This window comes from Herpailurus yagouaroundi, unplaced genomic scaffold, assembly GCF_014898765.1.
Source record: "Herpailurus yagouaroundi ecotype Mexico unplaced genomic scaffold, PumYag 159, whole genome shotgun sequence".
NCBI lineage: Eukaryota > Metazoa > Chordata > Mammalia > Carnivora > Felidae > Herpailurus > Herpailurus yagouaroundi.
In genome coordinates, this window is record NW_024412400.1 from 58,856,526 (window position 1) to 58,882,855 (window position 26,330).

At 35.8% G+C, this 26,330-nt stretch overlaps 1 protein-coding gene across 2 annotated transcripts in view; it reads right to left on the reverse strand.

Annotated features, from left to right (window-relative positions):
- SI (sucrase-isomaltase) overlaps positions 1 to 4,616 on the reverse strand; it is a 176,541-nt gene extending 171,925 nt beyond the window's left edge. For both annotated transcript variants that reach the window (XM_040480663.1, XM_040480662.1), the window contains exon 1: positions 3,984 to 4,616. The gene's annotated coding sequence lies outside the window, so the exon portion shown is untranslated. The remainder of the gene's footprint in view (positions 1 to 3,983) is intronic.
- Between the last annotated feature and the right edge of the window lie 21,714 nt (positions 4,617 to 26,330).

Consider the following 26,330-nt stretch of genomic DNA (forward strand, 5'->3'; position numbering starts at 1 on the left):
TTTGGAGGACAAGGTCTGACATAAAAGTGATTCCATTTAATAACAAGCTACATTATAACAGCATGTTTTAAATTGATCTTTGCCCAGTACATAAATCCAATGATAATCAGTCATAAAAATGATTAGATAACACACACAATTATAAGTCAAGTTCTCCCCACATGGTGAGAAATGTACTTTTGCAGGGCACCTGCATTAATTAAACCAACAAGACCCAGAAAACAAAATACATTTGGTATATAAATCTACACATCAAACTTACCAAGGGAAAGATAAATATTTCATTCATTTCATTTATTCAATTTTTTCTGATCTTTTTTTGAGGAGAAAAATACTTTTGAGAATGGCTGATAAAGAAAAGCAATCAGCATTGGTTTCCATAAAAATTGATGCCCTATGAAGCCATTTACTAAAGAGCACCTTGACAGTCTTGAAAGAGTCAATGCATCTCACAAAGAGAGGTTTCCAGGAAGGAGAGAGAAGGTCTAGCAGAGTATTTATGCAGTGCCATCTTAAAATAGGCTAAATAATTTATTAATGTGGCTCCTTTTCTTTCACAACATTTTGAAAACAAAATGCTTTTAAAATTGAATAATCATTGTAGCAAGGTGAATCTTTCAGAGATAACATAAAAAAAAAACCTTGCAGAAATGCAATTAAAATTATGACAAAGTACTAATTAAAAATTGAGCACATGTTCCAATATGAATGCTTCTACATACCTAAGATACAATTCTGGAGAAATCTGCATATTGAACCTGCTATGGCTTAGACAATATCATTTGATAAAATCATATAGACCTTTCATTATCATGCTTATTTTATTTATTTTTAAATCTTGGATAATGGCTTTTACCTCCATGTTTATTCATATGTTATTAAAATTATAAAATTACTTTCCCATTCATAATGGCTTGAGTCTTCAGTTTTAATTTCCATTATTTTAGGAGTTGCCCTTAAGTCTCAAAAATATATAAATATATATATTTTAGGTAGTAAGTATACATGTGTGTGTATGTAAAAGGCTCACAGGCATATGTAAGTAGATATAGTAATTATATAGGTACACGTATACATGTAGTATACACATAAATATGTACATAATATGTAGGAGGGATGTGGTTTGTGTGTGTGTGTTTGTGTGTGTGTGTGTGTGTGTGTGTGTGTGTGTGTGTGTGTTGATAAGGATTTTGCTTTGATTCCATATCTTAGTATAATGTAGGCTCTCAGTAAGTAGGTAATGAGTGAACTACATTTCAAAATTTAGTATTAAATTTCAACTGGAAAATCTTTATATATTCTTGAAAATAAACTATTCAACTTCACTAAGTTGATATTTCAGTTATATTCAAATATAAACTTTTCCTTTGAATCGTATGCCCAAGTCTTTACCATTTTCTTGAGATGAATTTTTGCATTTTTTTACCCTATATTGAAAATTTACTAGTGCTTAACAGCCCCTAATGAATTTTACTCTCCATTAATTAAAACAGATATCTTCCTGTCGTATATTATTATCTGAATTTTGGATTCGATATATTTACCTTTAGCTCTAATTTAAAATAATAGGAATTATGTTCTTCAAAGAAGTATATCCACTGAAATATAAAATAAAACCTAAATATATTTTCAATTCACTGCACAACAAGGACTATCTACTACCTATTATATAATCTAAGTTATAATACATCATAACAGGACGTTCCTTTCTTTTAACTTCAAGGCAATCTACCATGAACAACCATCCTTCAAACTGTCCTTCATATGTTCTTTTTCACAGGATGTTATAAATAGACCATAATATTGTGAAATTCTCACTCAGGTAAATTTTTTTAAAACTTTAGTGTGGCAAATGGCCACTAGTGTGGCAAAATGGAAAAATTGTATGAAACAAAAATTATATAAAATGACAAATGTTATTATTTATTCAAAAAAAGAAATTAAAAAGCATGCTCCCAGATACTGCTCTAGGAACTCGGAATAACAAATAAGGCAGTTATGATCCATGTTCTAATGGAAATTAGTCTACTCTATTAATAGGAATGTGACATTATTTACAAAATGACACAACACTTTTATCCACATTCCATGTCTTAAAATAATTTTTTAACATTTATTTACTTTTGAGAAACAGAGAGAGAGTGCAAGCGGCAGAGGAGCAGAGAGAGAAGGAGACACAGAATCCAAAGCAGGCTCCAGACTCTGAGCAAGCTGTCAGCACAGAGCCCGCCCAATGTGGGGCTGGAACCCACAAAATGTGAGATCATGACCTGAGCCGAAGTCGGACACTGAACCGACTGAGCCACCCAGGTGACCCTCTACATTCCATCTTGAAATACAGGTATTTTAAATTAGCAAAAACATTCAGTTTACCTAGAATGAAATGGCTATAAATATACTACTAATTATATACTGAGTGTACTAACTACAAATTAAGATATAAATAAGGTATCTTCCAGCTTCATAATTTTATGTGTTAGTGATTCTACATGATCTCAAATTCTTGCCTCAGCACCTGGAGAACCAGGGTACAGATCAATAGTGACCTCCCTGTCTACCCTTCTGCCATCAAAATCTGAGGATACTATCTTTGCTAAATACCAAGGAATCTTATAAAACCCTCTGAACAATTGCACACACACCACCTAGTTTCACTTCTCTCATTTTTAGTTTGTTTTTAACATTTTCAACGTTTCAACGTTTATTTATTTTTTCAACGTTTATTTATTTTTGGGACAGAGAGAGACAGAGCATGAATGGGGGAGGGGCAGAGAGAGAGGGAGACACAGAATCGGAAACAGGCTCCAGGCTCTGAGCCATCAGCCCAGAGCCTGACTCGGGGCTCGAACTCACGGACCGACCGCGAGATCGTGACCTGGCTGAAGTCGGACGCTTAACCGACTGCACCACCCAGGCGCCCCTTTAGTTTGTTTTTAATCCTCACAATGTCTTCCTTTAATGCTAATAAACTTGCAACTTCCTCAAAACTGTTCAACTACTGGAAAAACAAAAACCCTCAGAGAATCCCACTGACTGCCTTCTCTGTGTCTAAACATGAAAGACTGAAGGATGCCAGAGAAATTCACTTCCCCAGACTGGATCAGGCCTGACACACACAGTTGTGCGTGTTGCTTAAAATTCTAGAGTGCCACGTGTCACAACCATCACCACTCTCCAAAGCATTTTCACTGGAATGAAAATCCATCACCACTCTCCAAAGCATTTCCCCCACTGGAATGGGAATAATTCCATGATCTCCAAGCTTAATTGTGTCCTTAAGCATGCTCCACTGTCCTACTTCTCAAATGAGCTTTCTCACTCAACTTTATGCAAACCTAAGAGCAACGGGAAAACATTGCATGGTATCAGAAAGGGGAGTAATACAATCAAATTTCCATTTTAGAAAATTCTCTAAATAGATAAAACAGGCCACTGGAGAGACTCAATACTGAAGGCTACTGCGGTAGTTCACATGAAGGATGTTTGCTTGAATATAGACAGGAACAATGAGCATGAAGAAAAGGGCCAGATCTAAAGTAGGACACAAAGTCCTCTGCTGTGACCTAAGAGCTGAAGCTGATATGGCTAGAGAATTTTTTCCCTTGCCCCTTAGAAAGTTATCTTTTAGTAGAATGTCACAGAACATTTAAAAAAGTGAACGAATAAAAAATACAAAACAACATAGCAAAACAAAACAAACAAAAAAAAAACAAACCCAAAAAACAAAACCCAAACCCAAACCCTACCTCAGAAAGTGAATAGTGTTTTTAACACAGAAAAAGTAAGTTAAGGGACATGGATCGCAAGGTAGGGGATAGGAGTTATACAATGAAATATCCTTAACAGAGGAAGCCTTCTGGAGAACATACGATTTTAGCAAGGCCTTGACAGCAGGGAGCGAATGAACCACATGCGTAGCGGGGACAGGACGAATACCCCAGTAGAGGGACAGGAGGCAACACAGAACCTAAGCAGGCACTTACCCTGAGTCTGGAGAAACAACCCGCACGACAGCAGTGTGGAGTAGATTGCCTGCGGGGCCCCAAGGCTGTGTTCTCAGTGCTGGGTGCCCACTGCCGCTGACCGCCTCTTACGCGTGGCGGACAATAGCCGGCAAGTGCCAGTTAAAACGCACCCACCTTTGACCTCCATCCGGGTACCGGGGCCCTGAGATCCCGCCCCAGGGCCTGAGCCGCTTCCGCTGACTGGCTTCGGGGCAACGTTCCTTTCAATCCTAGGATCTGTGAGGTGAGTCTGTCCCGGGAAATGCTGAGGGAGGTGACTAGAGGAGTCGGAGGTGGGCCTGGGGTCCACGCCTGTCCCTGCATTACTGATGGAGCTGAGGTGGGGAAGAGAAGGCGCGCACATTGGGCTCCTCAGGACGTGGCCTCCCCTTAAGAAGGAAACAGGTGCGGCGTGAATTCAGAGGGGGAAATTGGGGGCCTGGTCTTGTGCTTTGTAGACTCTTAAAGGATTTGGGCTTTACGTAGAGAAAAAAGGAACCTGCTGCAGTTCTGAACAGGGAAGTCACGCTATCAGTCTAGTTTCAGTTTAGTAAGGCTCTGGTTTTTGTGAGGAGACCAAGACGTAGGGTATCACTTATAAATAGGGACATGCAGGGGCGCCTGGGTGGCTCAGTCGGTTAAGCACCCGGCTTCGGCTCAGGTCATGATCTCACAGTCCATGAGTTTGAGCCCCGCATCAGGCTCTGTGCTGACAGCGCAGACCCTGGAGCCTGCTTCTGATTCTGTGTTTCCCTCTCTCTCTACCCCTCCCCTGCTCATGCTCTGCCTCTCTCTGTCTCAAAAATAAATAAAAACATTTAAAAGAAATTTTAAATAAATAAATAAATAAATAAATAAATAAATAAATAAAGACATGCATTGCAAGAATTAAGGGGCATGCTGGTGGCTTGACCCGGAATAGCAGTAATGAAGGTGGTAAGAAAGGGATTCTGGAACTAGATATTTATATTTATATATATTGTTGGGATGATACAAATAAAGCTTGTATAAATATTCGTATACATGTTTCTTCATGAACAATGAGTTTTCATTTCCCTGCTATGAATGACCAGGGGTGAAGTTTCTGAGTAGTATGGTAGTTACATGTTTAGTTTTATGAAAACTGCACACCTTTTTGGGAGTGGCTGTCCTATTTTGCATTCCCATCAGCAGTGTATGAGTGATGGCAATATTTTTTTTTTAATTTTTTTTTCAACGTTATTTATTTTTGGGACAGAGAGAGACAGAGCATGAACGGGGGAGGGGCAGAGAGAGAGGGAGACACAGAATGGGAAACAGGCTCCAGGCTCTGAGCCATCAGCCCAGAGCCTGACGCGGGGCTCGAACTCACGGACCGCGAGATCGTGACCTGGCTGAAGTCGGACGCTTAACCGACTGCGCCACCCAGGCGCCCCAATATTTTTTTTTATTTTAGGCATTCTCGTAAGTGATATCTCATTATGGTTTCAATTTGCACATCCCAAATGATGTTGAACATGCTTGTGCTTATTTGTCATCTGTATATCCTTATCAGTGAAAGGTCTCTTATTTCTTGGCCATTTTCTAATTTTATTTTTTTATTGTTGACTTTTGAGACTTCTTTATACATTCTGAATATTCATGTTTTGTTGGATGTGCCCTATGAAATTTTTTTTCTCCCACCTTGTAGCTTGTCTTTCCATCCTCAAAACAGGATCTTTCATAGAGCAAAAGTTTTTATTTTTCTTTTATGGATGGTGCTTTTAGTGTCGAATCTAAGACCAAATCGCTTAGCTTCACATCCTAAAGGTATTCTTCTATTTTTCTTTCCTTCAATACTTATGTTTAAGTCTATAATTCATTTTAAGTTAACCTTTGTATAAAGTATCAGAATCTTATTTCTCCCTTATATAAGTCCAGTTGGTCCAGGACCATTTGTGAGGAAGGCTGTGCTGTCTCCATTGGACTACTTTTCCACCTTTTCAAAACTCATTTGGGCATATTTATGTGGGTTTATATCTGGGTTCTTTATTCTAACCCATTGATCTATGTATTTATTCTTCCACCAATACCATACAGTCTTGATTACCATAACTGTATAACAATTCTTAAAAAATGTATTATATATATGTATATATATACACATACATGCGTATATACATATATGTCTTAAAATTGGTAGACTGCTCTTACCTTATTGTTGTTTTTTAAAATTAATTTAGGGGCCCTCATTTCTTTTTATTTCCGTATAGATTTTAGAATAAGCTTGTGTATTTCTACAGAAAAATCTTACTGGGATTTTGATGGGAATTACATTAAAACTGTTGTTTATCAATTCAGGGAGATTTGACATCTTTACTAGGTTGAGTTTTCAAATATATGGACACATTATGTTTGTCTATTTATTTAGATCATCTTCAGTTTCTTTTATTAACTTTCTGTAGTTTTTGAGCATGCAAGTCCAAAACGTATTTTGTTAGATTTACATCTAAGCATTTCATTTTTTGTGCAGTTGTTATTTTATATTTTTAAATTTTGGTGTCCATGTATTCATTACTAGTAAGGACCTTTGTGGGGTATGTATGTATGTATGTATGTATGTATTTATTTATTTATTTTTAAAAGTTTATTTATTTATTTTGAGAAAGTGAGAGAGTGAGTGCGTGCAAGCGGGGCGGGGGGCGGAGAGAGAGAGGGAGAGAGAAAGAATCCCAACCAGGCCTTGCCCTGTGAGCACATGTAAGTTTCGCATTGTGAGATCATGACCTGAGCTGAAATCAAAAGTCAGATGCTGGGGTGCCTGGTGGCTCAGTTGGTTAAGATTAAAACTCAGACTTTGGCTCAGGTCATGATATCCTGGTCTGAGTTTATGCTCCACGTTGGACTCTGTGCTGACAGAGCAGAGCCTGGAACCTGCTTAGGATTCTGTGTCTCTCTCTCTCTCCCTCTGCTACCTTGCTCGCTTTCTGTCTCTGTCTATGTCTCTCTCAAAAATAAACATTAAAAATTTTTTTAGAAGAGCTGGATGCTTAATTGACTGAACCACCCAGGCACCCCTGACTTTTTTTATCTTGTATCTTTCAGCCTTACTGGTCTTGCTTATTAGTTCTATTCTTTTTTTTTTTTTTTTTTGTAGATTCTTTGAATTTTATATGTAGGCAGTGTGCAGATAGGGATAGTTCTGTTTCTTTCTTTCTGATCTGTGTAAGTTTTATTTCCATTTTTTTGCCTTATTACACTTCCAGTACTATGATGAACTTCCAGTACTATGTTGAATAAGAGTAGTGAGAGTAGTTGTTCTTGTCTTGTTCTCCATCTGTGGGGGGAATGCATTCAGTATTGCCTATTAAATATACCATTAGCTGTAGTGTTTTTTGTAGATGTTCTTCATCAAGTTTATTCTTATTTTTATCATATATGGGTGTTGAAATTGTCAAAAGATTTTTCTGTGTCAAATGATATGATCATGTGACTTTTCTTTAACCTGTTGATATGGTAAATTGCATTGATTGATGTTCAAATATTGAACCAGTTTGGTATCTCTGGAATGAACCCCAGTTGATTTATGATTTTGTCAAGGTGGCCTGTGACACCGGTGGCAAAGAATTGCACAATGAGTGGAGCAACAAGCAGGACAGAGTTTATTCACTCTTCCAAAGGAGGAGAGGGACCAGACATCCAGAGAAATGTCAGCGCTGAGTTTCTCTTAAGCTGGGCCTTTTAAGGGATTTTGAAGGAAGAGTGTTGCAGCCTTGCCCATGGTGGGGCGTATGGAGAAGAGGTCTACTTTTAGCCAAGTAAAGCAGGAAGTGCAGGGGCTCTGTCTAGGGCTACACCAGGATGTAGGTTGGGCTCAGGCTAGAGGAGAATATATTTTGTACTTGGGATCTATTTTCGGAGAATGTAGGGCACTGTGGCCTAGAAAAACAAAGAGGGTAAAGTTCAGACACCTGTGATTTCTGTCTGTAAATGTGACTGGTGGTGGTGGCGGGGGTAGGGGTGGCTTTGAATAGATACCTTTCAGGTATATAACTTTTTAAATATATTATTGAATTCAACTTGACTAATATTTTGTTAAGGACCTTTGCATCTGTATTCATGAGGGATATACATTTGTGGGGCTTTTGTGTGTGTGTGTGTGTGTGTGTGTGTGTGTGTGTGTGTGTGTGTGTACTGGCCATTTTTGTCTGATTTTGGTATTTGAGTAATGTTAGTTTCATAAGTTGAATTGGAAAATTTCCCTTTGTCTTCTATTTTCCAAGAGAAATTGTTTTGAATTGGTGCTAATTCTTTAAATATTTTGTAGAGTTCTCCATTGAAACCATATGGACCTGGATATATCTCTTTTGGAGATTTTCAAAATTGTAAACACAATTTCTTTAATAATTATAGGGCTGTTCAAATGACCTGCTTCATATTGGACAAGTGATCATTTAATTTTTTTGAGGAATTGGTCCATTTCTTCCTTGTGTCAAATTTATGTGTGTAAAGTTGTTCACAATATTTTCTTGTTACTCTTTTGATATCTATAGGGTCTATAGTGGTATCTTCTGTTTCATTCCTGATATTGATAATTTGAATGTTTTCTGTTTTTTTTCTTTTTCAGTTTTGCTAGAGGTTTGTGAAATTTATTGATCTTTTAAATGAACTAGCTCTTCATTGAATTTTCTATACTGTTTTTCTCTTCTATATCGTTCTATATCTGCGTTTATCTTTATTGTGTCCTCACTACTGCTTGCTTTGAGTTTATATTGATCTTCTTTTATAGAATCTTGAAATTAGACCTAGGTTATTGATTTGTGACTTTTTCTTTTTAACATATGCATTTAGTGCTGATAGTTTCCCACTCAACATTGCTTTAGGTGTGTCTCATAAAATTGATATGCTGTATTTTATTCAGTACAATGTCTTTTTTAAAAATTTTTTGAGACTTTCTACTTAACTCATGGATTATTGACAATTAATGTTTTAGTTCCCAAGGACATGGAGATTTTCCTATTATCTTTATGTTAATGATTTCTGGCTTTACTCCATTGTTATCAGAGAATACACTTTCTATGACTTGGGTTTTTTTTTTTTTTATTTACATTTGTTTTATTGCCCAGAATATGGTCTATTGTTAGTTGCTGTGGGACATGAAAAGAATGTGTATTCTGCTACTGTTGGGTGGAGTGTTCTATGTTTTAATTAGATCCTGTTGTTTGATGTTGTTGAAATCTTCTGTATCCTTGCTGATTTTCTGTCTAGTTGTTCTATCAACTGTTGAGAGAAGACTGTTGAAATCTCTAACTGGCTGTGGATTTGTCTATTTCTTCTTTAAGTTTTACCAATTTTTGCTTCACTTGTTTTGCACCTTTCACTGTGTCTTCTTGGTAGTTGATCATTTTATTATTATATAATGTCCTTCTCTTTCTCTGGTAACTTTCTTTTCTCTGAAGTCTGTTTTATTTGGCATTCACGTAGCCATTCTTGCTTTCCTTTGATTAATGTTTGTATGATATATATTTTCCACCCTTATTCTTCAAACTTGCCTGTATTATTATGCGTAAAATTAGTATCTTGTAGACAACATACAGTTGAGCTGTGGTTTTTAATCCAGTCTGCTGATCTCTGTCTTGTAATTGCTATATTTAGACCACTTATGCCATTTACATACAAAATAATGATATGTTAAGGCTTGAGTCTGCCTCCCTCCCCCCACTTATGTGCCTTTTTCTTTATTTATTTTTGAGTGTATATTTGTAGAGTTTTTTTCAATTGGATACTATAGGTATTACATTATATATGCATGATTATTACTACATTCAACTGGGGTCATCATTTTATCTGTGCCTGTGACATACAGAAAACTCATTTATTTTCATATCCATTTTATGTCACTTTTTTTGTATTTTTCTTTTTATATCCCTTGTCTTCTCCCATTTATAATATAATTGTTTTAGATATTTCCTCTACAAACATTTGGAACCACAGCAGGCAGTGTTACAATTTTTGCTTTAATAATCAAATATAAATTAGAAAACTCAGGAAGAGAAGGAAAACTTGGTACCTTTATCCTGTAAGATATGATCCATAAGGCTACAAAGTTATCTATGTAGCCTTAACTTTGTTACTCACTAGCAGTGTGATCTCAGACAACTCACATTTTCTCCACTTCCCCAATTGTAAAATGATGGCAGTTTATAGGGCGCCTGGGTGGTTCAGTTGGTTAAGTGTCTGACTTCAGCTCAGGTAATGATCTCACAGTTTGTGAGTTCAAGCCCCAAGTCAGGCTCTGTGCTGACAGCTTGCTCAGAGCCTGCAGGCTGCTCCGGGTTCCATCTCCCTTTCTGTCTGCCCCTCCCCTGCTCATACTCTTTCTCTCTCAAAAATAAATAAACATTAAAAATTTTTAAAAAAATGATGGCAGTTTGGCAGGTCTATTTTAGATGTCCATTTCAGTTCTAGGGCTTTGTGATTTTATGATTCAGATAAACCAATTAGTGATATAATTGTTTGTGGTAAAACACCAAGGGTCAAACTCCATCACTAAAAGAATGGTTACTCTTTTTTATTACAACCGTACCCAGTTATATTTACCATACTGCTTTACCCTTTCTGACACCTTTGCTTTATGATTCCTGGAAGTCCTCTAATACAGACATTCACAACTCACATTCACAGTTGCCTCTTTGACCTTATTTTCTCTTGGAACTGCTCTATTTCCATGATATTAAACTCAGAATAGTCACTGCTACTCCCTTATTCCTAACATTCCTTATATTGCCCAGTTCCACTAACTTCAAATTTTTTTTCTTCATGTTGTTAAGTCCCATGATTCTAAACACAACAGAAAAGTCATCTAATTACTAATTGAATCCCCTATAAAGTCAAATAAACAATTCAAGAGAAGCCCTCAATTGTACCAGTCAATTCTTTTATTTATTCACAAATAAATATCAGATCTGTAAACATGGTCACATTTTTAATGATTAATGAAGAAAATTCTTCTTTCCATTCAGTTCTCACTCCATACCATAAAACTTCTTAACTTGTTAGACTGTCATTCAGTGCTTCCATTTCTTATATGTTACTCTAAAGTTTTTGTTTCTGATATCTGCTCACATACCTTCCCTGAAATTGAAACTTCAAAGGTCAAATACTCAGTGCCTTTGAATATAAAATTGGATGACACTTTCTCTTTTATCACAAGACCTTTCAGAGATTTTGCCATTTTCAACCACTAGGTGCTTCTCAGTTCCAGGATTTTAATTTTCTACCAGCCATTACATTTCTCCTTCCAGAGTTTTCTATTTTCCTTTTTTTTTTTTTCCTTATTGGACTTAATATCTCTGGGGGGATGTCATTAAATAATTACCTGTATACTGATCATTGTCAGATTCTTAACTCCAACCAGGTTTTTAGAACTATATATTTCAACTATATATTTGACCTTCCCACACAAATGTCCTACAGGCCTTTCAAACACAAGATGCCCAAAATGAACTTCTTTTCCCAAGTTAGCTGTTTCTCCTGTAATTACTTTTTTTCTGTAAATTTACACCCACCCAGTTATTCTTTAATTTCCCCATTCTTCACTAAAAAGTATTTCCAAAAAAAACTTTTAAATATACCGTCTTAATATTTCACGTCCCATACTATGTCTGTTGCCATTCCAGAAAAGCGAATCAGGCAAACAAAAAAGGAAAATGAAGAAGCAAACAAATAAGCACAAATGTCCTTAGAGATACAAAGACAGTCATGATTAATTGGCATTACAGAAGTTAGGGGAGAAGAATGGGGTTCAAAGAAATCTACTATTAAATTGTCCAGTGCTGTGGACAGAAAAATAAGTTAAGGACAGTATATTTTATATTGGTTTTGAGGAGTAGGCTATTAGTCACATTTAGAAATGAATGGCAGATTAAGAAGTAAAGACAATGAGTATAGACTATTCTATTTAAGGCATTTGGCCAATGATCACAGGGATGAGGGAGCAGGAGAACATGGCATTAAGAGCACACCTGGTAGATTCAGTGCCCAACAGTAAGAGAAACCATCTCCCAAGATAGACAAAAGGGAGGTAGACATTTATATCAATAATAACTAGTAAATAATAATAACTATTAGCTTCCAGTTTTAGTACTTGCTTTGTGCCAAGCCCAGTGCTACGTGCTTTACATATACTTTGTCATTTAATAAGTTTTACAAAAATTCTATGTGTAGACTTTTTTATTAGATTAAAACTTTGCCTAAAGCTTCCTAAGTGGTAAAATGGAAAATCACACTACGTTGCTTTTGGCTTCTATCATATACAGCTTCATGTTAGAGATAATGTTTTGTCCATAATAACGTAACAGAAAGTTTTAAAAATCCTGACTTGAAAATTATGATACACATAGGAAATTCCAAATGGAAAATCATTATTTACAAAGAACACTTTCTAAATGTGAAATTAGAGGTTAGGTTTCAGGAATAGAATATCTTGAATGTGATAGCACATCTCACACAATATACTTTTAGGATGCTGCAAAAAATCAGGTTTAACATTTTGTCAGGGCCAGGACTTGGGTGAGGGAAACAAGAGACCTGGTGCAAAATTTAAGGAAGCCCTCACTCTTAAGGTCATGCAAGTGCAGGGTCACCATCCTCACTGGAGGGTGAGTGCTTCCTTACATTTTGTGCCTTAGGCACTTTGCTTGTCTCAACCTAGTCTTGGTCCTACCATTTGTCAAATTTAATAATATGCTTTAAAAATCTTTTGACAAATAATGCAGCATAGAAATTAGAAACAACAGTTAAGGCAGAAGAATGTTTTATGTTCATAGACTCTAAGACTATATTGCTTCATCATCAAGTTGTGTATAGTATAAATTATTTAAAATATTAATTATTCAAGGTGAGAATGGTTAAATAAATCAGAACATATATAGTATATTATATAGCCATTAAAGGTGTATTTAAGTGATTTTAATGACATTACAAAAGTAGGGGGCGCCTGGGTGGCACAGTCGGTTAAGTGTCCGACTTCAGCCAGGTCACGATCTCGCGGTCCGGGAGTTCGAGCCCCGCGTCAGGCTCTGGGCTGATGGCTCAGAGCCTGGAGCCTGTTTCCGATTCTGTGTCTCCCTCTCTCTCTGCCCCTCCCCCGTTCATGCTCTGTCTCTCTCTGTCCCAAAAATAAATAAAAAAACGTTGAAAAAAAAATTTAAAAAAAACAAAAACAAAAGTAGCATGTATATTAGGCAAAAAATATGGAAGTTCTAAAGAGAGTTTATTATCTGATCCAATTTATGTAATACACATCCATATAAAAATGTATAGGTATGGGGGTGCCTGGGTGACTCAGCCGGTTAAGCATCTGACTTCAGCTCAGGTCATGATCTCGTGGTTCATGAGTTCAAGCCCCGCGTCAGGCTCTGTGCTGACAGCTCAGAGCCTGGAGCCTGCTTCTGATTCTGTGTCTCCCTCTCTCTCTGCCCCTCCCCTGCTCATGCTCTGTCTCTCTCTGTCTCAAACATAAATAAAACATTTAAAAAAATTTAAAAAAAGATGTATAGGTATGTACATGTTTAAGAAAAAACAGAAGGAAATATATCAAAATATAAGTACTTAATTTTAGTTTGTAATCTTAGTAGTTATTTAAATATTTCACTTTATATTTTTCTATATTTCAAAATTTTTCTTTAATAATTCTAGATTCAGAAGAAAAAATAACTTTAAAATCATGTGTTTATTAAACATCTGCTTTGTTCCAAATGTAAAATATCTGGGAATTAAAAGATAGATTTAAAAAATTGTCCTTGCCTTCTTCAAATCCCACTCTTTATTCAAGGACACAAATCTCACACACACACACACACACACACACACACACACACACACAATTACTTGTGGTGTAATATAGTAGATTCTGTACTATAGTGCAGAAAAACTGTCAGTGTGATAGCAAAATATGTTTGGTCCTTAACAAAATAGTTAATTTTGTGAGAAAATAAAATGAATTGTATGGAATTGCTAAACCCAAAGGATATTTCACTCTTTTTTCTTCTAAGTCATTTTCCATGAGAAACAGTATTCACCTCTAGGAAGTGATCAGTCGATGCCTAAACTTTATGTGTGGTTCTCCATGCAGCAATGAAATGATTGATGAAAAAGAGGTACTAATGGATTGAACATTTAGTTAGTAATCATTGTAAAGTTATCGCTGCCTATTGAAAGGATATAACCTTTATTCTCTTTCATTTCTGTGCCTGTTTTAAGAGAAGTCACAAATAAATTGTGACGTGTTTTGCTGAGCATGAATTCATGTTTATATATGAACATTATATCTTTTAGGCTTTGTATATTATATGCTTTGATAATAAACTCAAATCTAAGTGTATTTTCTGTGCTAATACTGCAAAATGCAGTAACAGATGTTTTCAGTTACTATGAAGCCATTAATTTATCTTACTTTGATAGGATGATTAATCTGCTTTATTTGACCTTAATAGTTTGACATGTTTTGTACCTAAGTTTTTACTATCTTTCAGCAATACCTATTATTTTACCTTACTCCATATGCAATGATAAGTGGAAGATTTCTTTGGTGTGACAGCTCTTTTTACTACTTAGTTTCCATGTTTAATTATTCCTAATACTTTCAACAAATACCAGGATGCCATATTTAAAAGCCAAGTACTTTTCTTCTCTGTCTCTTTCCTTCTGTAGTTGCCCATAATTATCTAAATAGCTACTTAAAACTTACATTTCACAGGCAAAATAATTGAGACATTAAAAATATCAGTGACTGCCAAGGACTGAGGGTGGGAGGATGAAGGATGAAAAAGTGAAGCACAGGGCAGTTTTAGGCAGTGAAACTATTCTGTATAATACAATGATGGTGGTTATATAAATTTCCTAGAGCTGCCATATAAATTACTAAAAACAGGGTGGCTTAGAACAATGTAAATTTATTTTCTCAGTTCTGGAGGCTAGACCTCTGAGATCTAAGTGTTGTCAGGGTTAGATCCTTTGGAGAGCATAAATATGAGAAATTTATGCCATGCCTCTCTCCTAGCTTCTGGTGGTTTGCTAGCAATCTTTGCATTCTTTGGCTTGTAGATGCATCACTTTGGTCTCTTCCTCATCTTGATGTGGTGTCTCCTATGTGTGTCTCTGTATCCAAACTTCTTTCTATGGCACTAGTCATATTGGACTAGGGGCCACCCAATGACCTTATTTTATTTAGTATTTCTGTAAGATTGTATCTCAAATAAGGTTACATTGTGAGGTTCAGGGGGTGGGTAGGACTCAAACATATATTTTGGGGGGTGGGACACAATTAAATCCATAACAGTGGATATGTTATGCATTTGTCAGAACCCATGGAACTTTACAGCACCAAGACTGAACTTAAGTATGCAAATTAAAAATATATATATTTAGGAAATCAGGAGGTCCTAGGAGGCCCCTTCAGCCTCCCACTGAAGGGGGTGGGGCAGAAGGTACTGATCTAGGTAACTTTGGAAATGAATGGAGTTTGTAAGACTAAAGGCAAAAAGAACTGCACATAAACAGTGTACTGATTGATAAAGTTTTTTTTTCCACAGAGGTACAGGTTAGCAATCTGATATTGCTGTACATGTGTACTAGAATTCAATAAGTAAGTGTGTAGTGGATAGTGGGAACCAGGTTTATCACTGTTGGAGTGGGAATTTACAAATAGAAAAGGGAAAGACACTAGGGTTATTTATGGGGTAATGGATTAGAGTTGGAGGCATAGGTAACTGAGTTAACCAATGGATACATATAGAAATACTCATAGATACGTGTATGTAGAGGGGTTAGTATACAAAATATATTTATTTGCTCTATCAATTAGGAGTGCCTAAAAGAAATGACATCCCAGGAGCAATGAACACAACTAGACCCCAGATATTGGTTTCTAATACCATTTACCATTAAAAGGAATGAGGGCTCCTTGCAGAAATGACTGATTCTCAGACTAGGACTGTGGCAGGAAATAAACAAGTTGAGCCTCTAGTAGTAGAATTCTTACAGTGTTAGAAAGTTAGGAAGTGCTAAAAAAAAGTCACCTTAATGAGGGCAACTCAAGGGGTACAGGAACCAAGTGAAAGATCTGAGCAAATAAAGTACAGTACCAGATTGTGACTGGATTGTGACTGGATTGTACGGAGCGCTTGGGTGGCTCAGTCGGTTGGGTGTCTGACTTTAGTTCAGGTCATGATCTTGCAGTTACTGAGTTCAAGCCCCATGTCAGGCTCTGTGCTGACAGCTCAAAGCCTGGAGCCTGCTTCTGATTGTGTGTCTCCCTCTCTCTCTGCTCCTCGCCCACTTTTATTCTGTCTCTTTCTCTCTCAAAAATAATTAAAAACATTTTTTTAAAAGTATAAAATAAATATCCATGATTCTATACTGATATAAACAAACATTGATTAAATTAATAAATGGGCAGGGGCAAATCTCCTGTGAAGAATAATTTCAAACAAATTTTGTAGAAACTTTACCCTAAAGGAGTGGGAACATAACTCCCCACTCCTTAAGCATAAGCTACATGAAGCTTATGGTATAGAAAAGGGGAAATAAAGTTATAGTGGAGAAAACTGGCAGTACTTCAGCTAGGTGATCAAAAGCAATATCAACAACCATAAACAAAAACAAACTAAGAGAAATAAATAACTAACAAGAACTAAAATTAAAAAGCAACCATCATAAATCATGTTGATTGTATGTACCTTCGATATGGTGAGATGAACATAGCACTTTATCTCTGTGATCTTCTTCCCAAAAATCCATTAAAAAATTACATTTCAGTTTGCAAATGTAAGCAGATTCTACTCCATCTCTAATTAGTAAACGTATTAATAACAATTTTTGAAATGTAAATAAGACTTAGAATATATTATAGACTAAATGTTTGTGCCTCCTCTCCAAATTCATGTGTTGAAACCCTAATTCCTAATGTGATGTTATTTAAAGATGGAGGCTTTGGGATGTAATTAGTTTTAGATGAGGTCATAAGGGTAAGTTTTCACAATGGGATTAGTGTCTTTATAAGCAGAGGAAGAAACATATGAGCTGTTTATCTCTTCACTGTGTGAGAACACAGTGAGAAGGCAGCCAGACATCTGCAAGCCAAGAAGAGGGCTCTCACTAGGAAGTGAATCTGTCTGGCACCTTGATCTTGGACTTGCCAGCCTCCAGAACGCTGAGAAATAAATGTTACTTAAGCCATTCAGTCCATATTACTTTGTTATAGCAGCCCAAGCTAACAAAGACAATGATTACAGTGCTTCAGGTACTGTTCTAAGCATTTGACATGTATTTTGTATTCCAGTAAAATGATTCATTTATTATTTACAGAATTCTTGTGAGGTTGACTTTATTATGATTCTGTTATGATGCCCTGCCCATTATAGAAGTTGTAGATCTGTCTTTTGAACCCAGGCAGTCTGATCTCAGAGTTTGTGTGCTTAACAACTGTGCAGTGCTGTTTCTTGACTACTTGAGGTCTATAACACGTTAGAAAAAATGATATTTATAAGTTTATGTATGTGTGTGATATTATATATATGTGTATATATATATATATAAAACTATACATAACTATATATGTGTATATATATATGTATATATATAGTTGGAGGAAAGTGAGAGTACTCTGAATCTGCTATATATTTAGGACAAAGGATAGAGTGCCCAAACAATCATCTTGATGAAACTTTTGCTGATTGGTGGAAAATGGAATTACCAGTTCTTACCAGTAAGAACAAAAATGTTTCAGTGGTCTTCCAAACTCTATAAATCCAGTCTTTGCTCTCTAAATCCAGTGATGGCCATCAAAGTGTTCTTTTCAGTGAATTTCTGCTATTTCCTTAGTAGGGAAAAGCTAATTATATTATACTTCTTTGGAAGATGGAGTTCAGTTCATTCATATATAATGGATCTTTGTTATTCACAGATTCTGTATTTGTGAATTTATTCATTCACTAAAATTTATCTGTAACCCCAAAATTCATGAGGCGTCTTCTGGGGTAATTGCTGGACATGTGCAGTGGGGCTAAAAATGTACATATTCCCAATTGAATTCAAACACTGCAACACTGCCTAGGTTCACTTCTCATTCAGCGATGACCAGAGGATGGAGATAGTAGGTGGCAGTGTATGTAATACAAGAAGCTCCAGCACTGGCGACAGTTGGATGGAATTTAGATCCCAACTCTGGCACCTGTTAATGGGGCAGCCTCAGACAAGTCACCTAACACATCTGAACCTCTTTTTCTCTTTTGTAAAATGAAGAAATTAGTCTATCAGAATTAGTTGCTTTTAGAATTTAAGATTATAATGTATATGAGAGATGTTTGTGCATAGTGTGCATGTGTATATAATACATATACGTATATATGTATTTTCTCTAGGAGCAAAGTTCAATATTTACTAATTTATTATTCCCTACTTATTTATTATGAGAAGGAGTTGAGTACTCACAAGTTAAGTGGGAAAAGCTAATATTTTTAGTAGATTTTTTTTAACCTAAAGTCAAAGGAGATAGAACCCAGCCCTGTCTAGGACTTCTGAACCATAAGGACTGTTTTTCTTCTGATTCCTCTTACTGCTTCCCTACTAGGAAGTAAGATGTGGGGTGGAACAGGCATATCAATAATTCCAGTTTAATCACTCAACCTTTTTTTTACTATTCTCAATCCAGTTGTCAAAGAAAACCTTTGGAATGTGGCCCTCTTCTCTGTTTTATGGCTTCCAAAATTATCCACAGCCCATAGTTAGTGAAAGTGTGCCTTATACTTTTACTGGCCTCTGGCACTAACTAAAAGAACTTATTTTTATATGGCTAGCTGCCTATGATTTTTATATTAACCATCCCTCTTTCTTACTTAATACACTTGCACTTCTGTTGGGATATCAAATAACACAAACATCTAAGTTAATTTCCCTACTATTTTTCATCTTAGTAGATACTAATGAAATGTAAAGAGAGACCCTACAGTCCTATTAGTGAGCTTAAGTGGCTTTTAATTAGTTTAACTGCTAAATTTCTTTAACAAAATTGACACTTTATGACTACTCAACTCTTTAAAATATGTCAGTTTCTACTTTCTGAAACTGAAACAAGAGCATTAAATTCAGGTAACATATTTTTAAGTAAGGTGCTTATCCAGTTGCATTCCAGCACAGACTTAAGATATGATGCAGGTTTAATGGAATTTTAATCTATCGTGAGTACAGATAAAAAGAAATTTACAATTTGAGACAGAAAGTATAATACAGGTCAGCTCTATTCTTTCTCTTACTCACCCTAATTTCTAACATTGAAGCGTAGATTTATCAAAATAATTCACTAAAACAAACAAACAAAACAAAAAACTACTGAAATAAACTCCTGTTTCATTTCAGCATGTTTTCTTTGAAACTATTAGTTATGTCATTCCCTTAGGCCAAATTTTAAACACCTTCCCATATCACTTTAGTTTAATCTCAATAGTGTGATCTCTCTTGTACCATCTGAGGAAAGCTCTTCCCATCCCAACACTTTCCAAACCTTAATCTATATCTAAATCAGTGAAATCTTACCCATCTGAAACAAACCATGTTAGTATCTCCCATTAGTTTCATAAAATTTGCCACTATTTCCTCAGCCTTTGCCTCCCCTTCTTGCCCAGCACCATTTCTTAAGTCTTGTACAGTTAGTCAGATTCTTCCCAGATAGAGGTTCCTAAAATTGAGAATAGGCACTGGAGAGTGTGATGCTAAGTGAAATAAGCCATACAGAGAAAGACAGATACCATATGTTTTCACTCTTAAGTGGATCCTGAGAAATTTAACAGAAACCCATGGGGGAGGGGAAGAAAAAAAAAAAAGAGATTAGAGAGGGAGAGAGCCAAAGCATAAGAGACTCTTAAAAACTGAGAACATGGGGCGCCTGGGTGGCGCAGTCGGTTAAGCGTCCGACTTCAGCCAGGTCACGATCTCGCGGTCCGTGAGTTCGAGCCCCGCGTCAGGCTCTGGGCTGATGGCTCAGAGCCTGGAGCCTGTTTCCGATTCTCTGTCTCCCTCTCTCTCTGACCCTACCCCGTTCATGCTCTGTCTCTCCCTGTCCCAAAAAAATAAATAAACGTTGAAAAAAAAATTAAAAAAAAAAAACAAAAACTGAGAACAAACTGAGGGTTGATGGGGGGTGGGAGGGAGGGGAGGGTGGGTGATGGGTATTGAGGAGGGCACCTTTTGGGATGAGCACTGGGTGTTGTATGGAAACCAATTTGACAATAAGTTTCATATATTGAAAAAAAATAAAATTGAGAATAGGCAACTATTGGAATAAGGACCACTTATTGCAATATCACTATGAGAAGAAGGAAAAGGTAAAGGCCTTCAGGTTTTGATTACAGAACTCTTGTTCTCCATTGAGGGCCAAGGATGACTTGAGTAAACCGACAAAACACTGAAGACATTAAACTACTCCTGTGAGCATTAATTTCTCACAAGGTGTCTCTAGATTCCTGAAAGTTATACTCATGAAAGCTACTCACACCAAGTATTTATAGATGATCACGGATTGCTCCTGTGTATATCCTTCAATTTTTATTTTTAAAACTTTTTAAATTAAATTTTTAAAGTTTATTTATTTATTTATTTATTTATTTATTTTGAGAGATACAGAGAGCGAGAGAGCATGTGAGCAGAGGAAGGGCAGAGAGAGAGGAAGAAAGAGAATCCCAAGCAGGTTCTGCACTCTCAGCGTAGAGTCCTATGTGGGACTTGATCCCATTAACCATGAGTTCATGATCTGAGCCAAAATCAAGAGTTAAGTTGGACCCAACTCTATGTGTATGTCCTTGTGCTCCATGTGTGTATCTTTTTATAGAACTTCTAATTAGGGCTCATTAAACACTAATGTTTCCTCAAAACTTCTTTATAGCTTTTTTTTAAATGTTTATTTTGAGAGGGGGAGGGGCACAGAGAGAGGACAATAGAAGATCCAAAGTGGAGTCTGCACTGACAGCAGAAAGCCCAATGTGGGGCTTGAACTCAGGAATGGTGAGCTGAGCTGAAGTCGGATGCTGTAACCTACTGTGCCACACAGGCACCCCTCTTTATAGCTTTTCTTATGTCCTCATCCTCAATGTATACTTAAAGGAAACAGAATTTATGATAAAGTTCACATGTGTCCCACTTTCCATGTGCCCCTGAAAAACAAACTGATTTTATAATCATATACTCTCATATTCTTTGTGCTAGTAAAAGTGACATACATTTTACAGCCAATGGAGGTAAATTATCCCACCAAAATGTAAATTTCCCAGGATAATTATTCAAGTTATATAATCTTTTACTTTATCTGTAAGCATACACTGAAAGTTACAAGCATACACTGACAAAAAGTATGAAAGAGACAAACTGAGATAGACAAACTTCTTTCTTTTAGGAAAAGTTTTGGCCTATTAAGACTGACATATACTATCCTGAATAGCCTAATAATCTTTTTAAATCTCCTTTCCTGTACTTTCATATCATTCCTGAGGTCTGGCTCAAACAGGAATAATTAAGGTATTGTTTAATGGAATGATGCAAAATGTGCATATTCCCTGTCAACCCCTAGCCTTTTTGTTTTTTTAGTCCTTTTGGTTGCCATAAGAAAATACTATACCTTATAAACAAAAGAAAATTATTTCTTACAGTTCTAAAAGCTGGAAGTCCAAGATTAGGGCACCAGCAGATTTGGTGTTAGGTAAAATCCCACTTCCTGGTTTATGGACCACAGTCTTCTCACTGTCCTCTCATGGTGGAAGGGACAAGAATGTTCACTGATGTCTGTTTTGTTTTGTTTTGTTTTTTTAATTTTTTAATGTTTATTTTTGAGAGACAGAGACAGAGACAGAGACAGTATGAGCGGGGTTGGGGCAGAAAGAGAGGAAGACACAGAATCTGAAGCAGGCTTCAGGCTCTGAACTGTCAGCACAGAGCCGGATGCAGGGCTCAAACTCATGAACTGTGAGATCATGAGCTGAGATGAAGTTGGACGCTTAAATGACGGAGCCATCTAGGTGCCCCAACTGCTGTCTGTTTTTGAGTGCACTGATTGCTTTCATGAATTCATGCTCCACCTTCATGGATTAACTTCCAAAGTCTCTACCTATTGATGCTATCACTTGGGCATTAGCATTTAACTTAGAGTTTTGGGGGGACACGAACATTCAGTGTGTAATGCATTCATAAAAATAAGGCCAGCCCACATAGTTGATGTATTTTCAGGGTTAAAATAGCAACTCCATCAATATGAACCTTTAAAACCTAGCCTTCACAGTTTTAGTACACTCTTTTAGAGTACAAATACAGAGTGAATCACTTTTATAAATTTTTGGACTCTTCAGTTATGCTAGATAGCAGTGGTTATATTTTTCATTTAGATTTTTCTTAGAAATAAAAACATGTTGATTTGATTTCTTTTTTATACCCTGATGATTAATAAGCCATTGTTAGCAAGTTTCCTGAATAAATATTAAGCACTTATGTAAAAATGGAAGTTTCCCCTTTAAATGTATGAATAAAGTATTAGCGTGTTTATGATAAAATACATTTGACAAACAATTTCTCATTAGCATTTCTTCTCCTTAGGAGAGCTATCATATAGTTGAAAAGAGTGACATCCATTACCTTATTGCTTTAAAATTGTATCTAAAATGTTCCCTTATGCATTTGTTTTGTGACCATCTCATATGTATTTCAATCTTAAAACAAGTAAAACACATGTTTTAAAACAATTCATTATTTCATCACACCTTTTCTAAACCATAACATAATATTTTATAAATGGCTAGTTTTTTAAGGCAGTAAAATACACTGCTTTAAGAAGCCACACCATTGAAGCTCCTCTCTGCTAAGGGTAAGCAATTAATATAAACTCCTTAAAAAACTTGATTTAAAAAGTTTCTATTTGAAAGTTTGGGACATTTCATACCACAAGAGACTCTTAATGATAGAGAACAAACTATGGGTTGATGGAGGAAGGTGGGTAGGAGATGGGCTAGATGGATCATGGGTACTAAGGAGGGAAATTTTGATGAGCACTGGGTGCTGTATGTAAGTGATGAATCACTGAATTCTACTCCCGAAACCAATACTGCATTGTATGTTAACTAAGTAAATTTTAAATTTAAAAAAGGAAAAAACATGCTTTATTGCTAAAAAATGCTAACCACCACCTGAGCTTTCAGCAAGTTGTAATCACTGAGTACAGACCAGTGATTCTATTATTATATAGTATTATAATAGAAAAGATATAACATTATAATTACATATAATATTTTAATTATAATATATCTTTATATCTTTAATTATTATTATAATATAAATATTATATATTATAACAAATTTAGTATGTGTTATATATTATTACAACAAACAGAATAATAATGAAAAAGTAAGAAATGTTCTAAGAATTACCAAAATGTGACGTGGAGACACAAAGTGAGCAAATGCTGTTGGAAAAATGGCACTGATAGACTTCCTTCATGCAAGGTGGCCACAACTTTCAATTTGTAAAAACCAAACCAAAACAAAACAAAACACACTATCTGCAAAGTGCAGTAAAGCAAGGGATCCTGTACTCAGTAATAAAAAGAATAAACTATTTTGATATGCAAGTACAAAAAAAATAAAAAATTTCTACTTGAAATTTCGGGACATTTCATATCATAAAAAATAATAAATATTAATTATATGGAATTAATCTTTTGTATTGTATTCACTTAATTACATGTGCAATTAATATGTAAATAATTAATATGTAAATAATTAATGTAAAGGATTAATTATATAGGTAGATTTTGTCAGAACTACATTTGTCAGTTTTTTCCTGACAAATTTGTCAGTGTACATTTGTCACTGTAACGGAACACTGATGAACATACATCTTAAGATATCTCTTTTGCCTTCTCATTAACCTCAAACTCCATTTTGAATGGTAGGGGGAGGAATTCTGTGAAGCTGGATACTGACCAAGTACTTTTGAACATTGTATTAATTTGGGTTTTGGTTTGTTGGTTTTTTTTTTTAAGGAAGGCAAGATCATTTCTTGTTGCTGTCTCACTGAAATGGGAAAAGGGCCTCTGTATTTTTTGATCTTTGTTTTTGTAGGTACATGCAGTATCTGTCTCTTCTCCAATACCTAATTTTGCCATAAATTTTTCTATGAAGAGACAATTCGTTGCTACTTTGTTTGGGGTATATGGAATTGCCTTCCATCATTCATTTGAAATAAATTTTAGAGACAAACTACATTAAAAACGAACTAAATAAAATTTTGCAGAGGTTTCAGTGCAACCTGGAATATCAAACTAATAAATTGAAATTTTAAAATGTGATGATACAGTGTAGAAAAAGTTTTTAGAACGCATATGTCTACAGACATCTTGGAAGGTATAACCTCAGATGATAAGATGTAACATGATGATCCACAAAAATAAAGTTTATTAGACAAAATAAATGCTTTTGACAGAAGGACAGATGTATTGATGCAAATATTTAGAAGAACTTAGGGCAAAATAGTTATTTGGAATTCAAAGTTAATAGTTTTAATTTGGTACTTGTATTCTCTTGTGCATACTCAAACACCCATCAGTCAAACACAGTTCATTATTACCATTAACTACTGCTCAGAATTTGGAGACATCCTTGTGGCTTTAGGGAAGCAGAAGCCAGCCCTAGTTTCAGTTGTGGTGAGAGTGAACTGTTCCCAAGAATTTCCTTTCCGAAGGCCTTTGCATATAGGTTTAAGGATTATGCTTTGACCTCATAACATCTTGATCAAAACACTGTAATAACTGGCAACATTTAGACATGTTGATACTGGTTTGGCATTTCTTTAATCAGTAAATTTATCTCTAGATCTTTTTACTTTTGCTGAATTAAAATTAATTTTATTCCGATTCTTGGTAAATGAGATCCCTCCTGGTGCATTATTTACACCAGTTTCAGGAAGTAGGAAATTTTTATCACACTCCAAGGTCACTTTATGTGGTCAACTGAAGTTCCTTACATCATTTTTACATTTGCTATCATTGGTTTATTCTTATTAGTCAGTTGATTGGTTAGCCTTTTGTTTTCTTCCAAATATATTTATTTTACACATATATGCACACATGCACCTGCTAGATCTCCTGGCACACTCTCTTTTTTTAAATGTCTATTTGTTTTTGAGAGAAAAAGAGTGAGTGAGGGTCAGAGAGAGAAGGAGACAGAATCTCAAGCAGGCTCCACACTATCAGGGCAGAGTCTGATGTGGGGCTTGAACCCATGAACTGCGAGATCATGATCCAAGCTGAAACCAAGAGTCACACATTCAACTGACTGAGCCACCCAGGCACCCCTGGCACACTCTTTTATATTAGTTCCTTCATTTCAGTCCCATTTTAATTGGCTCATCTGTATAATTTTAATCAAAAACTCAAAACCAATGTTTGGCTTAGTTATGTAATAGCCTCTTACAGTGCTGACTTTAAATTTGTTCCTATGCATATACTGGTAACGGTTGCTATTCCAACATGATTTAAACTGCTCAAGATGGCTTCCTGTTACCAAATCACTATTTTGTGCTTTAGTAGTAAAATATTGATTTGATAGCCTTGCTCTTATAATTTATTACTTCAATAGCTATTGTTTGTGACCACCCACCTGACTAGAATATATGTGTAAGAGTGTATGTACTAAACCACTCTTTTATTTCTATCACAATGTTCCTTCTGTTTCCTCTGATGCAGTTTTTGCTTTTAAAGTCTTAAATTTCTCCATTATATAAACACTCCATAAATATTGCCCAGAATCTTTCAAAGGAAGTGAGCGCATCATTCAGTTGCTGTTGTACAGTTGCACACAATAAGTCCAAAACCACAAATCACTTATTTGATGTGAGCTTTTGCATGAAGATTTCATTTTAATATGAAATAATATCTCTGTTTAAAGAGGAATGTTACTTTTCATGTCACTAAATCACTTTACTAATTGTCTTCTAGTAAGTTTTATTAATTCCATTTGCCAAAATAAATTTTTAAAATGTTAAATAAATTACCATGTTCTACCAACTTGATCTCTGTACTTTATCTTTCTTCCTTCTGGTATAACTAAGCCTGTCTACCAAAAGAATGTGTCCTGTGCAAACAGTGACAGGATAGGCTCTTGATTTTTTTCAATCAGAAAATCTTCCTGGGGTGCCTGGGTGGCTCAGTGGGTTGTGTCCAACTCTTGATTTCTGTTCAGGTCATGATCTCAAGGTGGTGAAATAGCCCAGCATGGGGCTCCGTGATGGGTGGCATGGAGCCTGCTTAAGATTCTCTCTCTGCTCCTCCCCCA